The 13,131-nt window shown below is 33.8% G+C and overlaps 1 long non-coding RNA gene across 1 annotated transcript; it reads left to right on the top strand.

The window, feature by feature from the left end:
- Positions 1 to 4,114: 4,114 nt before the first annotated feature.
- On the top strand, positions 4,115 to 11,517 carry LOC127874899 (uncharacterized). Its single transcript, XR_008047163.1, has 2 exons — positions 4,115 to 4,545; positions 7,959 to 11,517. It is a non-coding gene; the product is annotated as an uncharacterized LOC127874899 (long non-coding RNA).
- The last annotated feature ends 1,614 nt before the right edge of the window (positions 11,518 to 13,131 follow it).

The following is a 13,131-nucleotide window of genomic DNA, read 5'->3' as shown; positions in this document are numbered from 1 at the left end:
TAGAGGATATTTGTTGGATTCGATGGAATATCGATTTTATGTCATGGGTGATCATATAAAATAATATTTTCACGAGTGGCGCAGCCACGAGTGATAATTTGTATTTTTTTTATGATAACGAGTGAATTAAAATCGTTATTCCATCGAATCCAACACATTTTCTTTTTATTTTATGCTTTTTTCACCATTAATTTACATTGTTAAGGAGTTTAACTGGATAATTTCGCTGGATTTATGACGTCATTTCGTCGAAAAAATGACGTCTCTTCAGAGTAAAACAGTGAAAAATATCGATATTTATCATTGTTATTTTTCACTGTTTAAAACAGTGAAATACCAGTTTTATTTCACTGATATTTCTCTATAAACCACCGGAAAGCATAAAATAAATATAAGTATTTGTTGCATGTTTTGAAAGTTTAAACAACAAAATTTAAAGCTGATTGTGCATTTCATTATATTCGGCGTAATACGGACCGCAATTGACCTTCAGGTAAATAAACAGAATACCGGTAGATATTTAAATCGGAATTCTTCGTGCTTCCCGATTGAAAAGACTTACATTAAATAACTTTTTTTTTATTAAACAAAAATAGCAGAATCTGTTTCATCCTTTTCGTGGTTTCCGAGCACAACTCAAGATTATTAAATCGATGCCGTTAGTGACATAAATGAGAATTTAGAGACGTTCACAAAAATCAGTAAACTTGATTAATTTTATATGGTCATGCATTAATAGAATAAAGAAATTAGGAATATTAATTATAAAAATTATTATAAAAAGGGTTAATGTGTGAGACAGACAATACTAAAAATGTAATGTTGATATATATGTAATGTATTTTGCGTATTGGTATGAAATGGTGGTAAATTTGTATATCTCAGGTCTTATGTAATTTAGAAATAGAATTTAATGTGTTTCTGTCGCGTGTAGCGCAGTTAAAATCTAACGATATGTGCGCATTAAATTTCTGTTTCACATGTACCTTATAGTTAAATGGATGCACGAATCTATGGTTACTCGTCTACCCGTTACTCAAATATAATGGCCGATATTTAAGAGTTAAATGGATGCACGAGTCTGCTAGTAATCGGCAACCCTTGCTTAAGGTTACAAAGAGAATTCTGTCAGTAAGCGTGTTAAGCTTAACTGAAAATATCCTGCCATTTGCTTGTATGCATGGTAGACGAATGCTTTAGCATTATATTTCTATGAGCATGGCTGTCAATTCGGGGTATGGTCATACCATATCCAGGATTGTACAACAAAATCCTGACATTCTCATAATTTAGAGATAAAGACCCGAAATTGAGATATATCAATAGGTACGCATTAAGTAATGATACTGATTATATATAAAATGAAAACTGTCTGTCTCATCACAAAATAAATTTAGTTGACTGAATTTATCAGGTTTATGAAATCACGATATGAATAGGTACGTATGTCATTATGCAATTCCCTTGGGCAATAGAGTAGCGCATACCTGTCAAAATTTACGGGTTGCACGTGCGTAGGATGGCTATACACCGAGAATCACAATTAAGAAATAATGGAACACGAAATACCAAAATATCAGATGGATAGGGCAGTGTACCTTCTAATTATATCTTATTAATTAATCAACGGCTACATGCATCAGAACGATATCAGATGGCTATACAGATGGTAATTATAAATAACGTCAATATAGACGGAATTAAACACCAAGTTAATTAATCATTGCTTATCTCGATAATTAAATACGTCGTGGGGGTATGCAGGTATCAATGTAAATGGCGGGCTTAACATCCTTATTTGACTATCGCATATCATGTTACTTCGCTACATTTGGGCATAAGTTTTGCACAAGATTGTACACGTCAGCATTACGTGTTTTGATGTAATATAGGGTGTATTTTCTAAGACGTTCTAGTAAGTTGTCATGACGATATTAAGTAATAACGAAAGGGGATATATATAAATGTTTGCCATGATTTTGCACAACTGATGTTTGTATCACAACAGAGCAAAGGAAAGATCGAGTTTTCAAGACCACGCCAATGAAGAGCGGCACCGCGAAACAACGCCTTTCACAACGAATTGAAGACTATACAACGTGAAAGCATGGGTCATCACTGTGATAACTCTCAAAGTGAACACATGGTTCTATTGCTAAAAGAAGACCCGACGCCAGAAGATTTCGAATGACAACAAGTGACGCAACACTGGACAAAATACTTATGATTTTAAACACTATAGAGTGGGTGCATGTCATTTATCTATATGACGTGCGTAGATAACGCATCCGAAGTCAACTATACTTTGGGACACTACGCCACCAAAAGGGATAAACTGCTATAGTTAATACATTGTGAGCATTATGACCAATAGAAGATCTTAATATCCTAAGAGAAATGAAGACGCTGGAACCAACAACAAAAGTACAAACAACAACGCAAACAACAACAACGATGATTGAAACAGAAACAACAATCGACGACGCAATATAAACATCGGAAAGCAGATCTGAATCAACAAACGCATGCCAATCGCCATGGGCTAGTCTACAATCGGCTTATCATCATGACGGCGGCAGTCACTTCAATGAAACATCGTTTTCGCCGCGATGTACAACTTCAAGACAACATGGACGACACCAGATGTACAGATGACCAACGATCTACACGTGATGTGATCCTGTCACGTAATCGTTCATAGTTCATGGTCGACACATAGTTTCTAGCAATGTTCATTACTCTTAAATTACTGGTGTTTAGCCTATCATTCGATATCTCGTCATGCGCGTATTGCCATGATGACGAGATTTGCATTAACTACCATTTTCCCGTGTCGCGCATGGGACAAGTCCGTCCCTCTCTATTAATGTGGATTTCTCTGCATAATGTAGGATAAAATATTCAACAACACATATATCAGTTTCTAATCCAGTTTAATGTCTGACATAACTAATATTTTCAGTTGTACAAATACATTGTGATTGCTACATGATTGTATCTTTTTCCATCTGTTCACCTCTAAATCTAAATGCTAACTAACTATTTCCCTCTAACATTTGCCCCGTGAAACTAAGTTTTGAATTCCATTGGTCAGTGTTCTATGCGTGCTTATTGCTGGTTGGCTAGATTACTAAAGATACTGAATCAATTAAGCCCTGGGAACGGGATAAACAAACCACCCAAATATTTACAAGCTTTATCAAACCTTTTGATGAGATATTTAACTGTATAAACACTTTTGCTTGACCAATACAAACATACCCGGCCTTGTGTCAACTATAGTATACTATTCTTTAATCTCTCCCTCATCGATAAGCTTATTTGAACATATGTGCACTTTGTGACTGTCATGTTAACTGGCCCTTTTGATAAAATATTCAATATTTCTTACATGATGTAAACCCACATATTTCACCTTCAATTTCTAACCATAATGTGACAATCCACTACATATCGATTGACATTTACATTGTATAAAAATTACTAATGTTATTTATTTCAGCAGAGACGCTTGTCAAAGAAATCTTATTGTTATCCGCATATTTTCCATCATTTGTGTGTGTTTAAATGAATGTAGATTTTTTCATTTAATTAGTAATTCAATAGTAAAAATTTTAAAAGATTTTTTTTAAATCATAAAATATAAAAAATCAAATTAAGAGGGAAAGTTGTGTAACATAACGCACACAAAACGCATATTTGGGGCATTGTTGGATTTATATAATGGTCGGAATTTTTTCCACATTTCATACAATCTTAAATAGGCAGCCATCTGGATCAACAAATCAATAACCTCGGGTTATAATTACCGGACACGAATATTTGCTTACCGTATGTGTCAGTCTTCGATCATTTCCGTATGTATTCGTTATGTGTCCGTGGCATACGTCATATATATGTTGCAGACACGTGACTTAACAAACGGCCAATCAGAATTGTACATGTAGACACGTGACTTTACACGGCCAATCAGAATTGAAAACGAAACAATTATCAAAGCTTTCGTTGTTTATACCTTTATTAAAAAGAGTTTTACTTGGGAAGTGGAAGATAGCAGACATATCGCTTGCTGTCGCGGGCTGGGCCAGTTGCGGGCTTCGCAAGTATCTTGTACTTGACAAACATTTAGGAAACGTTGTGTTGTGTTAAAACGCATAGAAATCAGAATTGGACTTTGTCTACGTTTGTTCATGTGTTATGGTACACCGTAAAAACCATCGTGAGGAGTCTGTCTATGTTTTTTGTATTTGTTGATGGGGGTATAGAGCTTTTGGTTTATTTAACTGTTTATCAATTTGCCACAAGCCAAAAATGAGAAGTGCTTTGAGAAAGCTTCTTTCATGCAGTACTAGATCACGGACTCTAGATGACAATATACGCTCCGTGACTTAATTATATACATCTCTGAGTGACAACACTTATGCAGCCTCAGTGTCACTTTGTTCGTAACTGTAACATTTACCTCCCTTTTTACAACACTTTCGATTTCAACTCAAAATGTGCGGTGTTCTCCATTGCTACTAGAAAAAACGTTCGATCAGTAAGGTTTGTGTTGTATAACTATGTGACCATTCTTTTTAAAACGTTCATAGCAAACATACTGCAATTGGTGATTGATAACTTGAGCTAAGGATTAAAGTGAAAGTATATAATAACTCTTCTAAGTACCGGTATGATCCACAGGTGGTTAGCGTGTGGCTATGATATTAATTAGTGAAAACATCATTTTGAATGATAAATAATCATATTATAACGAAAAATTAACTTTTCTGAAAAAAAATATTTCACTATCAAATATATATATAACAAGGTATGCAACTCAAAATCAGCCCAAAACGGGGTGCATCGCTTTGAACAGCCATATCTTCATCAATTTTGCAGCGATTTTCACGATCTCGGTCTTATTCAACGCAGAAATGAATTTCCTTTCTGGAAATGTATATGTCTTGCAATATTTTTACAAATGCTGGGTCAACTTTTAAGAAATAACACGATACACAACACGCAAGTTCGTGTAGTTCGATACCATAATTCAATAAAACGTATGAAAAAACATTATTACCGTTCTTGTCGTTACATTCTGCATCAAGACTAACTGTCCAGCGCCGTTTGAAACCTTTGTTTACATACATTTCATCTAACTAACATTTTAAACATACGAGTGATTTCATTGGTCCAATGCGGAGGTGTGTCTTTACAACTGGAGATTTCATTCATAAAGAATACATGATCACTGTCAACTGGGTCATGCGTGTTGTGTATCGTGTTATTTCTTAAAAGTTGACCCAGCATTTGTAAAAATATTGCAAGACATATACATTTCCAGAAAGGAAATTCATTTCTGCGTTGAATAAGACCGAGATCGTGAAAATCGCTGCAAAATTGATGAAGATATGGCTGTTCAAAGCGATGCACCCCGTTTTGGGCTGATTTTGAGTTGCATACCTTGTTATATATATATTTGATAGTGAAATTTTTTTTTTCAGAAAAGTTAATTTTTCGTTATAATATGATTATTTATCATTCAAAATGATGTTTTCACTAATTAATAGCATAGCCACACGCTAAACACCTGTGGTATGATCCCTTAATGGCCTTTTTCTCATACTATCGACCCTCCTAATTGTATCGTGTTTGTGACGAAAACCCCATAAGAAGTGCTAGACAGTAAATGTTTTTCCATTTTTTTAAGTTTTAATTTACTTGCTGTTGATTATTGACTATTACGACGATCTTTCTTATGATTTCCGGTTTTCATTTGAAAGTAGGTCAAATTTATTTCAGGCCGATATTATGATTACTACATGGGGCTCAGTCTGGCCAGTATTTTGGCAAAACATTACCGATTTTAATGCAGTTTGTGTTGTTATAAATACACATAAGACTATAGATTAACGTATTAAGCATGTATGTTTTTCCATCGTCTCAAAATATTTAGATGCTTTCATTAAAGGCTCTATAAAGGTGAAGATCCGTAATTATTTACCGATTTTTAAATATTATTTTCATATTTTATTTATAAAGGTAATCAAAAAACAATATATATATGCTATTGGACATTACAATAAAATATGAGCGATTCAACTTGTTTTGAGCTCAAAATAAAAGTGTCCTCCGAGTCAATTGTGTTCACAAACAATCCGTTTATTTACATCGCTGTTTACTCGGGAAAGAGAAAGTGAAAGTGACTCAGGTCACCAAAAATATATCGATGATTTTAAACATTTTCCGGTATTACTCACAAGTAGGTCTCTTCTAAATGGTTATAACGTTTGTAGTGAACTAATAAGTTACTTTCTGCTGGTAAAAAGTTGTTTAAAATAGAATTAAAATTGAATTTTCTTTCGGCTATTTTTAGCATATGTCACCGCTCTGAGGCTACACATCACGTTAGTTGCAAAAATGTAAACATTTCTTCCAATTATGAAACGGGTATATCTTCCATAATTCTTGGCAACGTTGTACCTAAGCTGTGTTATTAGCAGTTTTTATGCAAGAGTAACTGAAATCCGGTAAACATTTGACCAGTTGATATGCATAATAATTGGATTTGTCACCTTTATAGAGCCTTTAATAAGGCAGATATTTACGGATACAATTGCTAACCGACAATTGACCTTTCGATTTCAATTTAAGTGACAAGTATATAACAACAACACGATGTACCTGATTCATTCGTATTCCATTGTCTAACAAAGACTTGCTTGTTCTGTTATTCATAAAAAAAGGCTAAACCAAGCATGGTTATATCCGCGACGGTCGCTTTTAGAATGAAATTCTAAAAATGAAATAATGACTCGATCTTTAAAATAAAACCATTGAGACAGTTCCATTTGGGCTGATGCATCTGTCATTGAATAATATGTTTGTTACCAGATCTTTTTTGTATTTAAGAAAAAAATAAATAATTCACTATGCCGTTCCTTTAGCAACATGTTTTTCTTTTTCGGATTCTGTATCGTTTTACATCAAATGTATACGTTAACTAGATTATTATTTATGCATATACACCAATCCCCTTAGTGGAAACGGACATAAACTATCTAAATGAATATATTCATATAATAATAGTTTGATCTATGTCTCACACTCTTCATGTTTTAATGTAAGTGTTTCTTTTACATAGCTTAAAGGGGCCTTTTCACGTTTTGGTAAATTGATAAAATAAAAAAAACAGTTGTTTCAGATTCGCAAATTTTCGTTTTAGTAATGAAATTTGGGAGGAAACAACAATACTAAACATTGACCATGCTCTAAAATATCCATTATATGCATATTTTGACGATTTAAAAACGTGAAAATTATAAAGCGTTGCAACGCGAAACGATTGAATGATTTGGAAAGTTCTGTTGTTGTTATATTTTGTGAAAGTACGAGGATTGCGTATATGAAGTAACAAATACATCGCTCATTGAATGAGCACGGATGGCCGAGTGGTCTATGCGGTAGACTTTTACTCATGGACTCCAGTGGTCAGTGGTTTGAGCCCTGATGAGGGTTACTTTTTTTCTTTTTTTAATTATATTCTTGTGTTTTTTACTGGAGCTTTTTAGATCCAATGTTTACATTTATTAATATAACGCATTTAATGAAAACTTCAATACATGCCAAAATCTGTGAAAAGGCCCCTTTAAGACATTATAGTTGTTTTTTGTTATAAGTGGTCTTCTTTCCTGTTGGGGAATGTGGGTTGGGGAAAAGCCTTGTGGCCCCAGCACACTTTGAAAGGATCACTGGCTAGTGTTCTGCGGCTAATGACATCCATGAATACTTAAGTTGTTGTCATAAATCTACAAAACTTTCTAATTCGTTAAACACATCATAATTAAAATAAAAGTGAACCGAATGCACAGTCAATAAAGTCTATATTTTTATCAAATATAATAAATATGTTCTTAATATTTGTGTTATTATTATTATTAATCACATCAATACTTGTATTACACTTACCATTACAGAACTGTAAATGGAGCCGCCACTAATACCACAACAGGATTTTGAAAGTCGAACGTATCGGATTCGAAAGGCAGCGTCGGTTATAGTTTTCACTTTAGATAAAGCAATGATAGATGGAACGAAACAATACGTGAAACAAAAGGATAATGTTGACAGCAAAGGGTCTAAATTTTGTAATCGAAAGGTGGACGTAGATCTGAAATTGTTGGACGAATTCTTCAGAGATAATTTTCACATTGTACCGGAGATAGAGTTGAATTGTAATGCGACTTTTAAGGAGATCGAAGATTGCGTCAAAAATATCGACGGCGCTAAAAACGACGCCTTTTTCTTTATATTTCTATCATTCCTTAACAAAGCAACTAAAAAGGGGCAGCCATATAGAGATTGCTCTCATAGCCTTCAGGTGAAATGCCATATAGGCGATTCAAAATCCCACGATGTACATGAATATATAATGCCTTGCCAAGTCATTGATATGGTGAAGATAAATGCTTCGCTTGCCTTGAAGCCGAAAATATTCATTTTTCAAGCAGATGATGCAAGTCTACTACCAACAAAGATGGTATCAAAAGGTCCAACTGCATATGTCGATTTCAAACGCATGAGGATACCTACGGACGCTGACCAGCTTATGATTATATCAACTCTGCCTCAAGATCTTGCTAATCTCCAACGAATTAAAGAAGATTTACCTACATCGTCAGAGGCAGGCGTTGTTATGCAGCCATCCAGTGAGACAAAACAAAGTCCAAAAGATAAACCTCAATAAAGATCGAAGAATCCGTCTCTGCTTATCAGCGCAATTGCAAACATCCTTAAGTACAACAAAGATTCGGATGTTTTTGCTTGCACTCCGCGTATCAATGGCGAGGTTAAGAGGCTGATTGAAGATCTGCACATTGACATGAAAGATGTACCTGGTGGGGAACTTCCCGTTCCTCTGGTTTATTCTACATTAACGAAACGTCTGTGTTTCTACAATGAAAGGGACTGTGAATACGGACTGTAGAGCCCAATGTCACACGCAGGACGATACCAACTGACGCGGACCAGCTTGTGATTATATCAACTCTCTATGTATACTATTAGCTAATCTACAAAGTCTTATACCTAAACAATTATGGTTGAGACAATAGTAAAAACATAGCAAACATTAATTGCATCGATTCTCTTTCTTCAGGAATCAACTTTAATAATTGTATTCAATATATCACCTAGCACTTCATCTAAAGTATGTTTATTAATGGAAACTCCGTTTGCGCTGTTGACACCACCCAGTACACAAACGAATATAACAAAATGAAAATATTTCGAGGTTCTTCATATAAGACACGTGGGCAATTGAGAGGATTACTATGGAAACGGGTACATAAATGTTGACAGAACAGTATCTTAATCTACAAAATAGACTACTCAAAAGTAACTTGTTTTTTGGCTGTGGATATCGCAGTTTTACTCGTAGTCGCTTCGAAATGCTATTTTCCACAGATGACATTTTCAAGTGCTTCTCACTTTGGAATACAAACAAATTATTTAAATATCTACTGGACATCGTATTCGAATTGATCCACGATTCGATGAAGTATTATAAAACGAGCAATATAACTTTGCAATAAACATAACGAAATAGGAACACTCTTTTTTTACTTAAAGTGAAAAGCGTGTTTATGTTAATCGAACATGCGCTAAATATGTAATAATTATTGGTTGCTCAATATCATATATTTCAAACCATTGCTAGACACACATATTTATCTTTCGAGAGCCCATATTATCACCTGACTACACATTTAATCATCGCACATACCCAAATAAGGGTCCATTAAAGTTCCCGAATGCATCATACTGTTGATAGGCCAACAGTTTTTAAATGTGCATTTTCGTCTTCCCTTACACGTGCCATTATTTGGAAAACCTGGCACTAAATCGCATATTGTAGATGTCTTTTGTCATGTTTACACGAAAGCACGTAGCTTCGCCGATTAATCGATTCGTTGAACTATTTTTCTTTTGTTGCCTATTGTTATTAATGTTATCATATACATACAAGTTACTAACACCAGCAAACATGATTAAGTTATGTTGTTTATAAGTTATATGCGTGTTATATGGTTTTTTTTCCCTTAAGTTATGTATTTGTGTGTACGACTTCTAACTTTATCTTTATATTATGCCTTCTTTTTTCTATTTCGTTCCCAAGACATTCTCGATGGAATGACTTCCTAACTCGTGGAAACGATTTGGTTATGTAGTGGGAACGACTTACTAAATCGATGTAACGTGCTAGAAAAAATAGGAGTGCAAAACGAACTACAAAATGAGTGCAATAATAAAAAAGAGCAGTGCAATAAACAAAGATGGGATGCATTTACCAAAAGAGAAGAGAATTCACGCTAACTGGAGGGAGCGAGTTAGTAAGCCAATTACATTGTGCGTACTTTGTCCACATTTTACACACGAAAGTTGAAACAATGTTCTAATTATATCTGCAATTTGCGGCTTTTTTTAATGAACGATATTTATTTAGGCGTGATCTTGTGCTGTGATGGGAAGCCTGAGTGCCCGGAGGAAACCGATTCTGTCCGGTATGGTGACCACCATTCTGTTCTGTTCTTATGTGCTGACCGGTTTCAAATCATACCATGTCAGCTTTACAAATGCGTACAGAATATTTGCAAATGTTACGCACAAGTTGATTGGCTGACTAACTCGTTCGTTCGAGAAAGCTAAACTTCTCTTTTCTTTTCGTATGTAAAGCCAAAACACACCAATATTAAACCCAGCAAACATGAGATGTCTTTTGGACGTCTTTATTTTGTTGTTTTACACACGGACTCTAGATGAGATAGCCACTTAAATCCTGGAATTAAGTTAAACTGTTTGAATTTAACAATATTTTGATAATTTAATGCAAATATGTTTCGTTAGTAAAATAATTTTTTTTACATTTATTTATTGCATGCTAAATTTTCAATGTTGCACACAAAATAATCAGATTCTTTAAACTTTTTTATGTATGTATGTATGCTGTTCTGTTGCACACAAATAATCAGATTTTTAAACTTGTTTATGTATTGTTCTGTTAGGAACGCTAAAATGTATAAGTTATACATCTTAACAATTTATTACCATCATCACTAAAATAATAAACGAAAAACTGCAAGATATGTAGATCACAACCCACGCTATAAGCAATAGACATAAGCAAGTTAATTGTTTTTCGAGTGCATTTACGAAACCTGCTAACTTCAAGTGTAGTTTAAATTGAAGTGAATCTTTTTTCGCTTATCGAGTTTTGTCTCACATCTCAGTGAGAATACAGTGCTTTTAATTGTACACTTCGCTTTTATTATTTAAAAAAGGTTGCCTACAAATATTTGCATTATATCTCTTAACGTTATATTTGTACGTGTCGTGTGTTAGCTTGCAGCTCATGCCAACCGTAATGAGTTACGGAAATAAATGTTTTTAAGTTGTATACATGACATTTTACAAAATAACTATTTTCCAATTTCATGTAATTTCGGTCTACTAGTATTAATAAAACATGCAACCACACTAAGTATTGGTTTTTCTTCGGTGGTCGTTTTTTATGGTTATGTATTTAACGCTTGATACACTATAGCAGCTTAAGCATTTTCTTGCTTATTGAGAGTCCTGCAAGTCGACAAGTTTTATGTATTTAAGTTGTTGAACTATCGTCTAGAATACCATTATAAAATAGTAACAGTTCCGAGTCACAAATGCGACTATCGCAACCAACTAAACCGAGCATCTGTGTTACTAAAGGTGTGACGCGGTCATATCTAGTCTAGTATTCACTGTTTAAATTCCATAAATTCGTTAAAATAACGTTTGTGTTTACCTATAGTCTGAAGTAAGTAAAAAATTTAAAGGGTTCATAGTTTACCAGTTTGTAAGATGAAAATATCTCATTTTCAAACATAATAATTTCTCAATTAAAACTCTTAAATACAACTTTAATCATTCAGATTTGCCTTCGGAGCTATGTGAATACCGACCATTCAATTCAATGTATTCAACGTGAGCTGTTAAAAATAAAAGCGCTGAAGGCACTAAGGTTGTTCGGTACTGCATAATCTTAGGCGCAACTCATTTTTCCAAATTATGTTATAGCTTTTGAGATCGCAAGTTTGAAATGAACTCATGAGCCCATTCACATTTATAAAGAGTTTGTCTTAACGCACAGGTCGAGATGTGTGTGCACTAGCTGTTTATCATCATATTTATATTTTTAGAGATAACGATCACAACAACATGTATATTTTTGACGTTATGAAAGCATTACAAATGTGATGAAAATGGTAAAATGAAAACCAGTTAATATAAAATAAAATTTGCAATCAGCATCATTTTAAATAAATATTGTTTGAACATCGAATATCTATCACACTAAGAATATAATTTGATGATGGAAATTCCCTTTACACAACTGATTTTTTCGACACCATATACAATTAAAAATATTAAAAATAAGAACATTGATGAAAATAAATAAAAAATAAATTTACGAGCCTCGGAGCAGTACTTTTTACTCACGAATTAGGTAGATATACGCTCCGTGTTTCACAGTCGCGACGTCGCCGCCAAATAAACAACGTCTTTTTAGCGATATGATAATAACGACATTCTAAAGACGTAAACAAGACGTCTTTTTGACGAGGAAAATAATAACGTCTTTTAAAATACGTCGAAAAGACATCTTTTTACCGAGAAAATACTGACGTTTAAAAAAACGTAAAAAAGACGTCATTATAATGTAATGCTATAAAGACGTCTGAGAAAATTGTAAAATAAAAGTATTTTCAACGTCTTTTTAGCAACATAATAATGAAGTATTTTTAAAGTCGTCGGCAAGACGTCTTTTTGGCGAGATTGTAATGACGTCTTTTAAAATACGTGGAAAAGACGTCCTTTTACCGCCATAATAATGACGTCTTTTAAAAGACGTAAAAATTATCTCGTTTTAACATAACACTATAAAGACGTCTGAGAAAATTGTAAAATAAACGTCTTTTTAACGTCTTGTTAGCAATATGATAATGAAGTCTTTATAAATACGTCGAAAAGACGTGGTTTTAGCGATATAATAATGACATCTTTAAAAAAAATGTAAGCAATAATAAGCCAGAGATTATATGATTAGAATTA

The sequence above is a fragment of the Dreissena polymorpha genome, chromosome 3 (genome assembly GCF_020536995.1).
Source record: "Dreissena polymorpha isolate Duluth1 chromosome 3, UMN_Dpol_1.0, whole genome shotgun sequence".
Classification (NCBI taxonomy): Eukaryota; Metazoa; Mollusca; class Bivalvia; order Myida; family Dreissenidae; genus Dreissena; species Dreissena polymorpha.
Note: the sequence above shows the minus strand (reverse complement) of the source record. Positions and strands in the feature narration are given on the sequence as shown.